This window comes from Palaemon carinicauda, chromosome 6 (genome assembly GCF_036898095.1).
Source record: "Palaemon carinicauda isolate YSFRI2023 chromosome 6, ASM3689809v2, whole genome shotgun sequence".
Classification (NCBI taxonomy): Eukaryota; Metazoa; Arthropoda; class Malacostraca; order Decapoda; family Palaemonidae; genus Palaemon; species Palaemon carinicauda.
Window position 1 is genome coordinate 181,755,302 of NC_090730.1, and position 17,500 is coordinate 181,772,801.

A 17,500-nucleotide genomic window follows, 5' to 3' on the forward strand; every position below is an offset into this window, starting at 1 on the left:
TATATATACATATATATATATATATATATATATATATATATATATATATATATATACATATATATATATATATATATATATATATATATATATATATATATATATATATATATATATATATATATATATATGTGTGTGTGTGTGTATGAAAATGCAAGGTGTTTCGGATTTTCTATGTATGCATATAAAGTGCATATGTAACTATATGAATGTCTGTGTGTGCATATGTGAGCCTTTGCTCCCTAAATGCAAATGATACGCGATGCATGTTTACATTGAATCAACTCTCTGCCCCTCGGATAAAAAAGGATTGTCAAATTCAGCTTAAAACAAACTCAGATTACAATCATATTACCTGAAGTTGCAACGTGTTAGTTAATAATTATTAATAGTTGATAATAATAATAATAATAATAATAATAATTATTATTATTATTATTATTATTATTATTATTATTATTATTATTATTAGTATTATTATTTGTATTATCATTATTATTATTATTATTATTATAAGATGCTATAAGCCCAAGGGACCCAACAGGGAAAATAGCCCAGTGAAGAAAGGAAATAAGGAAATATATAAACGAAATCCGAAGTAATGAACAATTAAAATAAAATATTCAAAAATATCAACAACACTAAAACGATCAAAGGTTTTCTTATTTTGGAGTGTCGAAAATATAATTTTGAAGTGAGGATCAATTAAAAGATTTCTTTTATCATTAATATTATTATTTACGAACTTGGGAGGTATCTCCAACCATTTACATAATATTCTATGAGGATATACATATATATCATATTTCATGTTTTTATGTAATACTGAAATAGTTTATCATTAAGTAACTTTTATGAAGGCAATTATTCCACCCTCCCTCTATTGGTTAGGAAACTTCAACACAGATGGAACCACTGTTTTTACAAGGATACCAAATCTGATTCTTTTTTTTTATGAATTCCTCGTTCAGTATCCTTGTTTGTTAACTCGTTTTCTTTCCCTAAAAGTATATTAAAGTGAAGAGTCTAGCTGCTACTGTTTTATTCTTTTGAAGGGAGTGAAACAAAATTAGTGAGAAGGTTACAGGTGTGTTGCAAAGCTTATAAATATTTTTTTAATGTCTCTTAAATGGTTTAGATATATTGTGAAGTGTTATAGAACTGGTCTTTAAGTCTTACAGGGATATTTGTTTATGGTACATTTATTCAGATCCGCGATTATATCCCAATTTATCAAGAGTCGAGAAAAATTGTTGAATATTTGCTTCAAATTATGCAGGATCTACAGTGGTGCTAGTGAGAATACGTTAGCTACTTCTCGTTCAATATTTAGTTGACTTGGTACTTTTTTTATAAAGTGATTCCACTTTATATGTTCTATAAGTTTGTTTGGTATGCAAACGTAGTCTATTTTTGCACACAGTGCCACCGTGGCAATGAATAGTTAACTTTTATTCCGATCATATATATAAACAATTTTGGATGCCTTGTTCATATGTATTTGATGTATGACGAATAGTTTTGCTCTAGAAGTCAAATTTGCTAGTTAGTTCTAATAGCGGGGATGACTCCGAATCTTTATAATTTTCCCGGTCAAAATATTAATTCCTTTCTAAATAAATGTGGTGGTGTCCCGGTTAAAATATCCAATTTTTCTAAATGGTGTTTTGCATCTCAATGTTTTGTGCAGTGTACGATCAAGACTTCTAGCCATATACCAGTTAGCCTATTCAATTGGGTTTAATTTTTAATATGGCCTTAATCTAATAGTAGTAAACTGGTAGACTTTTAGATGTGCCGATTTTGGCATTCAATTAATGTCTTAAACTTGGTTCGCATCAGACTTTCTATTAAAAAATTTTCCATTTAGTACTGAAGGCGCTCCAGAAGGAACCCCTAAGCTTCCATATTTTGAACAGGAATATTTAAGACACTGGTTACGAAGTTAGAATGGAACTGGTTACTTGGCGTTGAGATAGTATGTCTAAAATAAAGAATTATCTCGAAATTTTCTTTTTCTATGTATAATATTCAATTTAGTCTTCCTGACAACTATTAACTTAGGTGGGTATTATGGGCAATTTGTAGGGATATATTTTTACCATCAAAAAAATTTGATTTTGGTTTTCTTTATCGGTTTCCCACAATTATGGTATAGAGCGATAACTTGAAAACATTATTAGTGTCAAACCTCATTAAGTTATTCCCCACATTAGCATAGTTTTAACTTTAAACCCATTCCATGGGCAACTTTTCCAGACGGTTCTAAAACAAATTTTAAGTTTTCCAGTTATGAGTATTTGATGAATTTATATTTTAAGATTCCTCTAGCATGTCCAGAGTAAAGCTGTTATAAACCATAACTTATTTTGGTATAGTTAGAAGTTTGATAAACATTTTACTTGTAGGACGATCTATGAAACTCTGGTCTTCCTGAGATTTTGGTCTATAATCTATACTATAGCTTAGATGTTGTAGCCCAAACAATGTTTCTTGAATGAAGAGGTAGTGGAATGGTTTAGATTTCAAAAAATAATTCATTGACTTTTTCTGTAACTTAACTCTTATTATATTATACCACGAAGTAATTGCACACACACACACACACGCGCTGGTTTGCATCCCTTCCCATAGATTTTGATTCAAAATGATAATCCTGAAATATTTAATAATTTTAAGTGATATAATTAGAAATTGATATGGAAGACTAGCCTACTGACCTTATGGGAGCATTTGACTATTGGGTGCTTGGCACAGATTTTATGACTGAATTTTGAACACTGACCTTAGTTTCACATAATTACTCAACTTTTGAGATTGAGTATATTGGAAGAGTCATTCGCCATCGTTTGAGGGATATAAAATTAAATTTTGAACAAATGAACTAGATGGATTATTTGATATATCAAAGTAAACAAATTGCCAATCAATTAAAGACCTTAAATATGAGTGCATTAGTTCCCGGATGTTAAATGACAACGATATAACCTGCCCATGGTTCCATCATGAATGAGGTTGTCTCCTGCCTGGTATTTATTGTAAATTTGTGTATTTAGTGTTTGATCAAACTAATAACTGCATAGGTGTTGCTTATCAAGATATTGGAGAAAATCCCCCACATGATTGGAGTTGCAGCTGTTTTCTCTTGTCAGATCAGTGTTCAAAGACTATTTAGATTACTTTCAAAGCAAGCCTTGGCAGAGCAAAGACTCATTGAGGAATGTGATGAATTAGAATATTTAAACTAAGAGCAAAGCAAGCATTGCTAGAGTAGGCTTAAGGAATGTGATGAGTAAGTATTCCAAGAATATTCATATTACGAAAAGAGCCATGGCAGAGTGGTTATATAAGGGATGATTTCATTTTCAAAGTGTTTAGAATACGAGCAGTCATCCTAAAGAAAGACTTATTGAGGGATGTAAGAAGTGATTGCATACTAAAATCAGATACCAGTGTCCTTGTCTGTGACTGTATGTTCCCATTAGTATCCCCACTCAGCCTTTAGCACAAACTACTTTAAAGGCTTTATCCTGTGATGCAGGGTTCCAGCAAACCCGTTGTCACACACGAGGTTAGACGTATGTTTACTCCACAGCCTTAAGTGTTGCACGGGTGGTAACCTTTACATCATCCCTGACCCAGTTTAGTGTCATGCCTTTTTTTGTGCCTATTAACCGGCCCCTGTCAGGCGGTCCTGAGACCTTCATCCTTCTGCACTGTTGTAATGGCCCATTTTGTGTCGCGGGTGACTAAAAGTGTGCCTACCACATGCCCCATGATAGTGTTCTCAAGTGTTGTTCATGATCAAGCAATCTCTATGGATTCTCTCCTAGTCATCATTGTTGGTCTCTCAGAGCTTGATAATGCTTGCCAAGCCTCGGTTAAAGCTTAAAAAGAGCAGTGTGTGTGTGTGTTCTTCTGCATTGATCCATAGGTCTCTGCCTTTAGTGCCAGGGATTCTAAGCCCCCACTGTTGTTTGCCTCCCGTGGACTTCTCTAGCTAACAATTAAGTTGCCAGTTTTGCCATTGCGACAAAACTATCGTATTTGTCGGAATTGTCCGCTGGAGCAACATTTCAAATTGGTAGCAACATGGTCCGGGGCGTATCAGAATAGGATGGTCTGTAGATAATCTGCAATTGGTTGATCCTGTCTTGTCCTCTCTGAAAAAGTTTCTGCAGGTTTGACATAGATTCTTGCATTTTTGTCACTAAGTGGGGAAAGATGGTACTCTTAAATAATGAAGGCCATTTATTGCAGAGGTGAATGGTGAAGATGCCTTATGAAATTCTAAAGTAAGACTTGAGAGAAAACCAAGAACAGAACTTATTGTTAAAGCTTAAGGGTTCTGTGGCTCTGTACGTAGGCTAAATCGGCATTTTATAAGAGTATATCATTAGTTTAACTCTAGGTTTTGATGAAAATAAAAACAATTATACACTAAATCAAGGTTATTAAATTTTAGCAAGTTTCTCATACTTAATGTGAATGAGTAATGCCTACTTTTTAGCTGCTAACATAAGCTTGTATGATATTCCAGATATTTTGATAGTTTACTGTCTCTAGTACATCAATCACAATTTAAACAGGCCAGAATTCTTATGAACTAAAATTTGAATAAAACGAATGTTTAGGTGTTAAATTTTATCCTTTTTCTACTCGTGGTGTTTATTCTTAGTTCAGCTGTTGAAGTGAACTAGACAGAAGTAAATTTTTTTATAAACTTTGGTTATATTGAAGTTATTAAAGGTTTCTATCATTTACAGAATTGCAGTACTGACATGAGAAAAAATAATGGATCAAGAATGCTAACCAAACGAGCCTTAACTATTATGGGTGTATATCTCGTAAAAGGTAAGATAACTATTTTCTACTTTGGTCGTCCATATTAAAAATAAGTTTATGTATCGTAGGTAAATACATGTATGTAATACCTCTTCTAGGAAAGATTTTAAAAATACCATTTTGATTTTAATGTCTCAAAACTTTTATTTTTTCCTTCTATACAAAAGTAAACTTTTAGACGATATTTAAGAATTAGATTAAGCCAACAGCAGTTCTAATTGAAGTACTTAGTACTTCATAGTTTTAAAGAATTAGTTAAAAGTATTAGTTCCAAGAATTTTAGTATTTTAATTATTTTTAATCGGAGAGTTGCCACGTTATCCAAAATTTCACAATTTATAAATTACCCTCATTCCTAGTTTAATCTAACTGCCTAAAGTATTTAAATATATTTTAAATTTTTACTTTCATAATTTCAGATTTTTGGAGCATGTGACTTAGTTAAGGAACTACTTCAGAATAGTGTACTGGACAGCCTTTACGAGGAGCTGGCACCTATCAGATTTAGTAACTGATTAAATCCTGTTAACGGCTTGTCAAACATATTATACTCTTAGTGAAGTAAGAAATTCACGGTTGAACTGTATCCTAGCACAAGTAAACTAGAAATTGGGTGTCTTCTCTTCTTTAACCTTAACTTTTTACTGTATTTAAACCATATTGGTGATGGGTAAATTCAACTGAAGACTGAACTAGAAATTTGATTTTAATGTTAATAGTTGTGTTTGGCCTATTCTTTGTTTTTCATAATATTGCGTGCATTATAGGACTATTTTAGTCATTAAAAAGTATATTGGTGTACTGACTTACTCGAAAATAGTTTTGAAGTAAAGGAAGATAGGGATTGTCTCTTATTTTTTAAGTTAAGAGCCAAACATGGGACCCAGATGTTTTGGTTGAATGCCTTGAGTAAAATGTATATCACTTTTATACTATATAGCAAGATAAAGGGTTTAATTTAAGACTGAATAGGCAAATAATTCTACAATTAAATGTCTTAAAATAGAAATAAGATTAAATGTTAGGGTGGAATGATGATTAAATTTAAACTTAAAAATGGCTTCGGGCCTTGAATTAAACTTATAAAAGAAGAAATTTCAAGAAAGCTTGAGCAGAGCAGAGAAGGATTAGTAAACATCATTTTAGATATCCTGATAAAATTACAATGTATACTATTATTGCTTCAAGGTTCTGTTCTAAAGCGAGGAGTACATTACATATGAGATCTTTGGAGGAACTTTTTCAGAGAAGTAGATTTTTTCTGTATTGGAAAATATCACTTTTTCTACCCTAAGTACTAGATTTATGCTTGCTTTAATGTATCATAGATTGTTGGGTTATATTAACAGAATTACAGAAAGGTTCAATATATTTTCTAAGTTCTGAATTTGCATGGTAAGATAAAATGCTAAGAATTTTAATGTATAACTGGGTAAAAGTTATCAAACTAACTTGTTGGTAGTCCAAATGTTTAAATCTCTCAACTATTAATGTTATAATTTTACGTAAGCTAGATTTTTTAATCGGCTTTACATGATCCAAATAGAAACTGACTTAAATAATATAGGTTTAAACCATTACATGTTTTCCTATTAAAATCTTTCGCCATAACTACACAACCATGTAGTTGTGTGGATTTTCTTAGAGGGCCCTTTTAATCATACTACGGTTTCTATGAAAAAAAGTAGCATGACCCTAATATAATTAGTTAAACCTAATATAATTCAATAAGAGTAAATTTTGAAAATATATGGATCGCAAACTTTTCCCTTAAACTTTCATACTTCACAGCAAGTTTTGTCAATACACTTAAACATTTATTCTTTAGATATTCCCATTTCTCTAGGGTTTGAAGTCATACAAACCTTGATGATTACTTTAAAAGTTTTAATTTTTTGGACGTTTTCTTGAGTGGTAATTTTACTTAATGTTATTAGTTACTAATGGACAGATGCTAGTCACCCACAGGTTTGTCTGTAGGCCCAATCACTTTAGGAGCTTAATGGGGAAGATCTATTAACAGGCTATTTGGAAATTTCCAACCCTTGACTCCCAGGGGCAATTTTTTTTCATGCACTTTTTGCAGTATATTTTTTCGAATTGCTCTAACAGCCTTGATTTTCGTTATAGAGAGGTCAAGTTAGTCTCATTCTCTTGGAAAAGGTCTGAAATTTCTCAAAATATCAATAATATGCAAAATAAATTTAAATAGCAGTTTTTTGCAAGGACGTACCTGTACATCCATGGGGGTAAAAGGATGAGTTTTGTGAAACTTACCAGTGCGTCCTTTGGAGGTAAAAGGGTTAAAGCTTAATAGAAAAATATTAACAGATTCAACCTGTAATATGAAATTATATTGATTGATAAATTCAATCCTGGGATGGAAACTCATATTAGTTGCCAAATTAGTCGTGATTGAAAAGTCATTAGAGATGCTGTTGACATTCAGTATATTTATTCGATGTATGAAGTTTTCAGTGGTTTTGAGTGATCAAAAGGAAATTTTATTTTAACAGATAAATTCTAACTTGGCGTTAAGTTAGTTGATAGCTTATGTATTCCCAATGATCAAAAGGGCTTAATTTCGTAGTTGATAGATAAAATCTTAGGGATCAATATGTAATATTTCTGTTTGAAATGGCATAACTATGAACTTGAAAGTTTGAGTAAAAAAAGGGGCAAGCAGTTTATAAAGACAGTCGGAAATAAGTTTTTATAATGAAGATTATATTTTCATAGGATAATTTAGGCTAAAGTCCTTCTATGATCATGTGAAACAAACCTTATAGAAATTTACGATAGTTATATATACAGACGATAGAACTGGTGGTATAAAACTGTTGAAGTTGAAGTTCTTTTTCAATGTTAATGTGATTTTGGTTTCTTTGTGGACATGATGTTTAATCTGAATTTTAACAGTAAAACTGCAAGGTTTTTAAACAAGTCACTTTAGGGGGAATGTAAATTTTTTTTGAAACATTTATTAAGTTGTGTGGTATTTTAACTAGTTTAACTTAGTGGTTTCATTAGCCTGTTTGTTTTTCTCAACTTTACACCTAATGCTGATGTGGAGATTTTTGCTCATAAATATTTCATTCTTCTATGAGTTTATATTGGCAGGTGGAAATATTGGTGTTACTGTATAATGAAAGTATGGTTCTTATAAAGTTAAAACTAATGTTTTTTTTTTCTTTTATCTTGCTATTTCAGAGGTGTTTCCACTCCGATAATGTTTACTTGTCATCATACCTTATAGTTTTCCATCATAATTCTAGTAATATAGACGCTGCACATCTTGCTTCACTAACTTGAAAGTTCTCTGAAAATATCTTAGTTTTTATATTTTCTATTTTGCAGGATGATAAAATCAAAACCAGGTCAAATAAGATGGAAAAATTAACCCTCAAACAGAAGCCTGGAGAGATTGAAGTGCACCTCAATGCTGAAAAAAAATGTTGCACACAAGTGTAGGTTCTTAATCGTGTAATTGAACCTGTGACTAGATTTAATCTAATGACCAGCATACCAGAGGTAGAGAGACGCACAGGTGATGCAGAGAAAGATTGAGGCAGCGGTGATGTAGAGGGATCGAGACGCAGACGCATCGTTGAGGCAGAGAGATTGCGACGCATCGTTGAGGCAGAGAGAGATCTAGACGCATCGTTGAGGCAGAGAGAGATCTAGACGCATCGTTGAGGCAGAGAGATCTAGACGCAGCGAGAGATTACACAGTGTTGAGGGGCGGAGTTGAAGCAGAGAAATATTGAGACGCAGTGTTGAGGAGGAGAGAGACGCAGCGTTGAGGCAGAGAGAAAGATGCAGTGTCTCTGAGATCGTAGAGGTGATAAAGAAAGTGATGCAGAGATTAAGTGATGCAGAGATTGACACTTCTAAGCAGCAGGCAAGAAAATAGCAGCAGTGGTGAGGCAGAGATGCAATTGAGGCCTCTATAAGATTAATATAATATTGCTTGTGATGCATTAAGCAGTAGAGAGCAAGAGAAGGAAACTTTCAAAACAGTCAGCCACAATAAATTTTTTAAATGATTTATGGATAATAAAAATGAAATTTAAATGATTTATGGATAATAAAAATGAAGTAAAATAATTTGGTTTATTTCTATATCATTACCAAATTTTCTATAATATTGTTCAATATACATTATTACGTGCTCATTTATATCCTCCTCTTTTTACACTATTATCTTCACCTGGTCACTTTTCCCTATTATGATCACTCCATTTTCCAGCTTCAGTCCATTGTTCTGCTTTACTTCCACTTCCGTCAATTTTGCCCGCTTTTCTGCTATAGTCGATACTCCAGTCAATCAAGTCTTAAAATAATACTCTCAGTAGATATGAGACGTGAGCTAGATGTTCTCTTGTGAGAAACTCCTGCTTATTTCTTCTAGTCAGGACAGTAGTTTATCACTCAAACCAAACCCATGGCTCTTCGGCAGTCACAGGTGTCTGTTCAACTAACTTGTTCACCCATTTCAGGGGCAGGTCCACACAAACTAGAGCAATGGCTCTTGCAGTTACAGGATTTTTCAGCTTAGAACCTGAGCTGTTCAAGTTTATATTTTCATTCACAGAAAATCAGCTTCGCAAACTATAGAGATGGCATGCGTTCGTTTTATTTCTGAAAAGATTAGAAAAATATTGAAAATGAAAAAGTCAATGCTTTACAATTTAAATTAATTCTTATCGAAAATCACTATCTTATGTTGCCAAGGCATATTTTATTCCACCTGTTTGACTTGATGGTACAGGTACTATGAGCTTTTATTACTCTTAAAAGCTTCAAAATGCACAAAATAATAAAATTTTTGACTCGAATCATTCAGTAGCATAGTTAAACTTGAATAAAACTAACTGCATAGTAGTAAAAAATTAAATTTTGAAAACCCATAATTAATAGAACAAATCGTAGGTATGAAAAACGTCATCGTAGTTAAAGGTATCCTTACTATTTTATAAAAGAGCACTAGTATATACTTAGAAAACCGATGTCAGCATTCACCTGAAATTTAATTGAAATTGCTATGAACATCCCGTCAACAATTTTTAATAGCTACTTGTAGCAAATATGGCAAATACAGATTATCTCACTGACTTATAGCAACGCTTTTATAAAATATCTTGTATGAACTGAGTAGACTAAAGCTAGGGATACTTTGGCAAGAACTGACCAAGAGACATGTGAACCTAGTGCATTAAGGCTAGGGAAGACTAAAAGCAGATCAAGGGCAATACAAAAAAAAAAGAAAAAAAAAGTTGCCTACTCAAAAATGATTAATATTTAAGATTACAAAATATAAAGAGTTCAGACATAATTTACTTGAAACTTCATCAAAATATAGTTCACCGTCTTTCTTACAGAGGCACAGTCTTTAATATGTCAGCTACGATTAACACATTATCCTCAAATTTTCATCTGAAAATAATTTTGATTATGACAAAAATAACAGCTATAATTTTTGTGGCCCGAATCTGTCACGAGGCTCCAAACCAAAAAATAGCCTTTAGGCTACCAATTTGTGAAAGTTTGGAGAAGTTAAATAACTAAAATAAGTCTCCTCTATAATGAACGGTTTATTGTCTAATTGCCTCAAGTGATTATAGATTAACATCCTTAAAGGGTGTTCATACCAATTTTTGGCTAAACTGTCCAAATTAGGTGACTGTACAAATAACTATTCATAAATAGGGTCATTATAAATAAAAAAAATAAATACCTGTATTAAACAACTTGCGATAGCATTGCAAGTTGATCGAGGAAAGCGATGGCACATTCAAATGATAGGTTTTTGGTTTCTGATCCAAAATGAAACACTAGATCCAGATCTCACAGATTCAAATACCAAGAACGTATATCTGAAAAAAAAAATATTTAGAAATAAAATAAGAATCCAAGTACTGAATAAGTTTAACAGTTAAAACAATCAATAAAAGAATTTGATACACTTCTGTAGGCTTGAATTTACCGATGCAATACAATCTACACATTTTAAGAGAATTTTAAATTCAACAATATGCAATAAAAAGAATAACCTATACTATAAAAAAATTTGGTCATCTCCCAAGTCACAAATAAACCTTACTTTAGTATTATCTAACAAATATGCCACATACTCTAAACTAGAAAACCTAGTACCTCAAGGTGATAGCTTGGGTACCTCTCGACAATAAATGCCACTCCAACTGAAAATGTCCAGGGTTTATGAGATGGTAAATCAGTCCGTCAATATCATTGAGGCTATGCAATTTGAACCAAACAGTTTGTCTTAGATCACAGCCTTTAAGTAAAGAAAACAGATTGTAGGGAAATTTAAAGCCTAATTTTAATAGAATCCAGCAATTCAATGCTCCAAACCTATATACTTTTTTTTTTTTTTTTTTTTTTACAATTAGGAAAAGTTATCAGGGCACAGGTTTCAAAGATATTGTTTAATCAAGTATAGTTACAGATGATCCCATAGCTGGTGTCATAGAAAATAAAATTTAAATGTTTTCTGTACAAAATAAGTTATTCCACGAAGCGTTGAAGATAATGGTTTTGAAAGGCTTCTTTACTTTTGTTGGAAAGAAAATTGAAGGAATGATACATGCTGCAAGAAAGAGACCCTTCAAGTCAGTAGAAACCTTCACAATAAAATTTTCCTTCTGCAATGAAAAAATTTATTGAGACAACTGTATGTTCCCACATTAAATAGGTGCATGGAGAATACCTTGATTCTAAGACATTCAAACAGGAATCTCTCATTTTGATAGGCATACATTGACTTAGTGAACATAATTCAGAGACTCCTGAGGACATCACAAGAAGGCCATTGACCAAATCAGCTCGACTCTATCCACGAGAAGATTCTATGGTGGTTTACCTGTGAACATAATTCAGAGACTCCTGAAGGAATCACGAAAAGGCCACTGACCATATCAACTGAACTCTATCAACGAGATGATTCTATGGTGGTTTGCCTATGACAAGTTTAACTATGCCAGATATCTGGTAATATACTAATACACATGTTCCGGCTACATATTAATCACACAGAGGTGCACGAGTATTTCATGAGAATAGATTTTTCAGCACAGCTGGAGTCTATCAGTTCATTTGGTTCGAGTTCCAGGTGATCTGACCATAGAAGAAACTGTAAATAAAGATCCACAACAAGACGGAAGAAAGCAAGCAAGGCTTAGGGTAAAGAAGAATGATACAAAACGAGTTCTGCTTGATGCAAAAGAATGATGCAGGCTCTTAAGGAATGCTTACAGTGCACCACAAGACGACCTTTTTGGCACTAACCCATTTTGGCTAAAAACATTTGCACCAACAATAATGATAGGAAATTCATACAACACGAAAAATGCTAGTTAAAAAAACATATGGCTCACATATTTAGGTGTGATATTTAAGTACCTCACTATTACTCTGTTGATTCCTGTCATGTACTCTTATCTTTTTACTGTCAAAGATATCAAATAAACTAAGGAAATGTAGATTTGCTGGCAGCTTACCAATCTTTAAACTTTTCTGATCTTGCCAATTAAAGCGAGCTTGGAAATATATTGAAACACGTTTCAGCAATGTAATATATTTCTCAATTTGACATTTCTAACGGTCTATATGTCAAATTGAGGATTTGACCCACTATAGATTATGAATGAGTTGATAAACCCTTACTAGGGGGATAATATTGTAAGTCATTTGGGCTTCCTTAATCTCTATGAACAGCAATAAACCCATTCATATGAGGATGTCAGAAAAAGTAACATATGGTTTTCATCTCTGATATTTTCAGAGTTTAAAACCCCTTTTTTGTTTTATATGCATGTCAAGTTTTAGTAGATATTTTATGATTAGCACAGTTCAGTGTAAAGTACACAAGTACATTGATTTTCCAAATATACCAACTCAAATTTAGTGGGATCAAAAATTCTTCCTGCGAGAAACTTTTGTTTCTTAAACAATTGGAGAAAACGTTGAGCTCTTATCTACTTTTCCAGAAGTATGGAGTAAACTGTTCAAACGTATTACCTCACAAGCAGAAATTTATGATTCATTTACTGTGCTAAATAGTCACTGGATTTTATACAATTTTATTAAAGCTCTTTCAAGTACTAAGTATTTTTTCACTATTTTGTTAACTATTTAAGGTTGTTCTTTAAAAAGCACCAGAAAATGATATGAGAGAAGAACACAAACTTTCTAAAGTGTATTATAAAGAAAACTTATAAAATCCTAGAATTGACAAATTATGCCACTTCCTAAATAAGAAAACTGATGTTCCAAGAGAGGCATTTTACAGTATCCTGTACACAAGCCTGTGTATAAATACTGGCTAATAAAAATCGTAATCCCATTGCCTTTAAAAATATTCTGAAATAACCAAGCTGTTTATAGAATTAACCTCATTTATCACCATTTTGTTGAAGGGTTTTCTACTATTCTAACAATATACAATTCTAACATTATCGAAGATTTACATACCTTTAATGCATCCAATTATTTGTCACAGCAAAATCGTCCACCCAACTTTAAAGAACCACAAATCAGGGAGCCTAATTGGGATATGAGAACCAGGGTAACTCATCGGAGGTACGCATCCTTTCTCTCTCTTCATTACTGTACAAAAGATTCAGACTAAATTCAAGATTTTAGAAGAATGATGTTTGCTCAAGTAGGTTAAGGATTGCCTGAGGAAACCTGGGTAGTGTACAGCCTGGCATCTTTTAGACTTGTTCATAATATATTCCATATCAGAATCTAAAAATTTGCAGTGGTGTAAGGATTAAGTTTGGTTATTGGGTTCAATACATGGTTCTTGCATAACCATAAAACGGGATAGAACCCAATCATTGTCATTGCTAAATTTTACCACATTTCACTGTGATTATTACATAACAGGGCATATATATCTGTATCACCTATCAAACAATATATTGTCCATTAACCGTTTTTTCAGTTCTATTTTTAGCTTCATCGTTTTTTTTTTTTTAAATAGCTTTTTAAATTAGATTTATTAAACAGAGAATGCTATAACCAAACACTACATTAAAGTCAAGCACCCTGAATTTGAAAGGGTATGTGGTTCGTACTTTTAACATTATTATATACTTAATATTTACTAGACTATTGACAGTCCAAGGTTTTTTATAGATTATCATTTAGAATCATTTATATCATCTTCATTGGCTTCATAAGCCTTTATGACACTTTATAAGACAATCCTACAATCTATTTTTTCCTATCCAAAACTCTTGATGGATGATCAGGTATCAAATCCTAGTAGTATACTTGGACTTGACCGTTTACTATTTATCACATTATTGAACATTATATACAATAAAGACTGGTACTTAACTGCACAGCTCGAAACATGCTAAAAAAATTTGTTGCATACATTCTAAAGGGTACATACGAGTCAACATCACACAAATGGGATCCTTATATTATCATAAAGGCTAATTGTAATCAATATTGTGGCTAATATAATTCACACTTCATTATTATCAAAGGAATGAATAACAAATAAAAATATAGCATTCACACAAAGCGTCGAAGACTGATCACTAAAACCTATTCTTAAATTGTTTCAGTTGGAAAATGGAGAAATGGATTTCATTATTAGGTATTGAAAATATATCCTCTGTAGTTGTGGAAACTTTTTAAGTTATTTTTGACAGTGCTGATGGTTTTGTATTTAACTGATGGTTTTGTATTTAACTGATGGTTTTGTATTTAATTAGATTTAATCTTCTGTTCATTAGATTCAGAGCTTTTGTGGATTTAACAACTTCAATAATAACTTATGAAACCAACGAGTGTGAAAATGAAAGGGGTTCATACCGCATATTTTGTGCAAAATTTAACAATTGACAAATATATAACTGTACTGTAAACAGTCACACTGCTAAAAGGTGTGCCTCCATTTGAAAAGTGACCTCAATGTTTTGAGGACAGGTCCGAAAATTTTCCTCAACACTACGAAACTTCTGAGATTATGATATTTGTACAAAGGACAGGGAAGTCCTCGTTTGAACATATATGCTTCTATTAAATCAAAAAGAGTGTACATGTAAACATCTCTAACGCAAGCTATACTTGAGGCAAGTTATTTAGGTGACAAAGGCCATTGACATCAAGCAACTCGGGTTAGCAGAAGGACGAAAGAATTCATTTCTGTTTTCTTGGTTAGATCATATGAATATTGCAAGAAGTTTCGTGCGTTGCTCACAACAACAATGCAGTCAATATTAATGTATCATAATTAGGCACATTTATATTAATAGTTACCTTAAGGGTTTGAGGTCAAAAGTTAAGTTCCTCTGTTGCTGGTGCACGGGATAACTGGTAGTTCATCTCCCTTAGTTAGGAGAGTAAATTTTGTGACTGCTGGCAGAAACATGGAGATGTTCGGATGTCTTGTGCAGGTGAATAGAATAGTTCATAAAACACATGTTTTGGTGCAAAATCTATTATAATCAAGTTTACATAAACATATGAGGAGTTAAGAAGTATATAAATTATTGCTTCTATTTCACTTCAGAGATTGTGCTTTCACATCCTGACAAAACTTCCCTCTTTTTTGATATACGCAATTGTAATGATCCATAAATGAATGATAGTCAACAAAGGTACCCTTGGCTCCCTCTCGCAAGATTCTAATAATCTTGCTGCAAGATAAAGGCCTACATCAGTTAAATTTGGATCTCCTAAACTGATATTCAAATCCCCATATGCCCAATATTGTGCCATTCTAAAAAAAAATGACAAGGAGGACCTGGTAACACTCTAACAAGCATTTAAAACGTGCAATACTCAGGAAAGTCATGATAACAACATAGGCCATCAAGACCAGGCATCTCTAGTTTGCAAATGGAAAAAAAGTAGTCCTGTATTCATGGCAAGCTCATATGAATTTGGAAATAGGTAATAGATGTGCTGCTCAACAATAACAATACAATCATTATTAAAGTATCACATTCAGACATTAACATTATTCCTTACCTTAAGGCTTGGAGGTCAAGAGTTACGGCCCCTCTGTTGCTTGTGCGTGGGACAACTGGTAGTGCACCATCCATAGTTGGGCGAGTTCAATACTGCGACTTTTAAAAGGGAAGTTGTGATGTTCTAACCTCTTGTCCTGGAAAATAAAAGGGTTCATGAAACAAGGATTTTGGTGCAAAATTGGGTGTAATTAATTTTAGATAAGCATACAATCAGATGAGAATTTTATAAATATTTGTTTTTTCATTCCACCAATAATATTGTACCTTCACAGAGTGCAAAACTTTATTTTGGTATGTGCAACTGTAATGACTTGCCACAAGATAAAAGCCTACATCAGTACAAATTTCGGTTTCCCAAACCGATATTCACCAATTTGCAACAAAAAATGCTAAGCCCACCTATAGCCAGTAAGTACTGGGAGTAATTTCCCAAAACTTCAGAACATATTAAGACCTCCAGTTACACAAAGTTTGTAATATCCAGTCATTGTTATGGGTAACAGAACCTTGCCAAAAAGGCGTTGAAAGGAAGAGATTTATAAAGAGGAGAATTTGATCCTCTTTAACACAATTTTTTAAGGCAATGTCCCTAAATTCAATTGCGGAAAAAACCGCATACATGACACTCGACAGTTATAATTGTCCCCGTTTAGTCAAGGTATAAAGATTAATGGCCATGGTTATGATCGACAATTTAACAGCTGAATGTATGGTTCCATACATTTAACCTCCCACTCTTTACAGAAAACCATAGCAATGGTTGACACAATAAAATTTAAAAAGACGAGTGAGGGGTGTGAAATGGCTTTTATAAAACCATATATCCAGGGTTTTGCATAAGAATTTAGAAGCATTCAATGGTTTAATATTATAGCTAATGACTACATCCTAAATAAACTGGATTTTTATTTATGGGTGTCGACTATAACTAACTTTTGGAGTTAGGATAGGTCAACTAGCATGACTTCAAGCTACAACTCCTTTGCTAATTGTGTATTCGCCTCTAAGTCTGTAAATCAGTGGTTTTATTCGGTCAATTATATAATACTTTCAAGTATTTATTTTGTTCTTTTATATCATCTTCCACGGAGCAAGATAGAATTAGGAACATATATCTATGGATTGATTAATACGCAAAATTTTATAAATTATTATAAATACTAGCTCATGGCGCTAATGCATGTAACGAAACATGTTCCACTTGCTGGAAGATAGGGGAATGAAAACGTTAAATTAAGAGTGAAGCAAGCTACAACGAAGAAAAAGATTAATCTAGGTGATAAATTAGATCATTAAAATAATGCCAAATACTAGCCCATGGGGCTAACATGTAGCGAAAAAGGGACTTGCCAGAACATGAGAGCAATGCGATAATGGTAAATTGCTAGCAGTGCGTGCTAAGGTGGAGCAAAAACACTTAACATTGTGATAGATTAGATTTTTAAAATAAAATGGAAATACTAGCCCATAGGGCTAATGCATGTAGCAAAACACATTCTACCTGCCAGTACAAGGGAGCAATGAGAACATTAAATTATGAGAGAAACAAGGTAAAGCAAAGCAAAAAACAATTTAACGAATGTGATAGATTGGATGATACATATAACAAAAATACTAGCCGACGGAGCTAAGGCACGCAT

General features: G+C 32.8%; 2 long non-coding RNA genes across 4 annotated transcripts in view; one reads left to right on the top strand and one right to left on the bottom strand.

The window, feature by feature from the left end:
* The first annotated feature begins 988 nt into the window (after nucleotides 1-988).
* LOC137642853 (uncharacterized) overlaps nucleotides 989-17,500 on the top strand; it is a 233,269-nt gene continuing 216,757 nt past the window's right edge. For all 3 annotated transcript variants that reach the window (XR_011044905.1, XR_011044904.1, XR_011044902.1), the window contains exon 1: nucleotides 989-1,087. This is a non-coding gene — a long non-coding RNA (uncharacterized lncRNA). The remainder of the gene's footprint in view (nucleotides 1,088-17,500) is intronic.
* The window catches only part of LOC137642856 (uncharacterized), a 236,374-nt gene continuing 227,836 nt past the window's right edge, over nucleotides 8,963-17,500 (bottom strand). Inside the window, exon 5 of the long non-coding RNA XR_011044909.1 lies at nucleotides 8,963-9,486. This is a non-coding gene — a long non-coding RNA (uncharacterized lncRNA). The remainder of the gene's footprint in view (nucleotides 9,487-17,500) is intronic.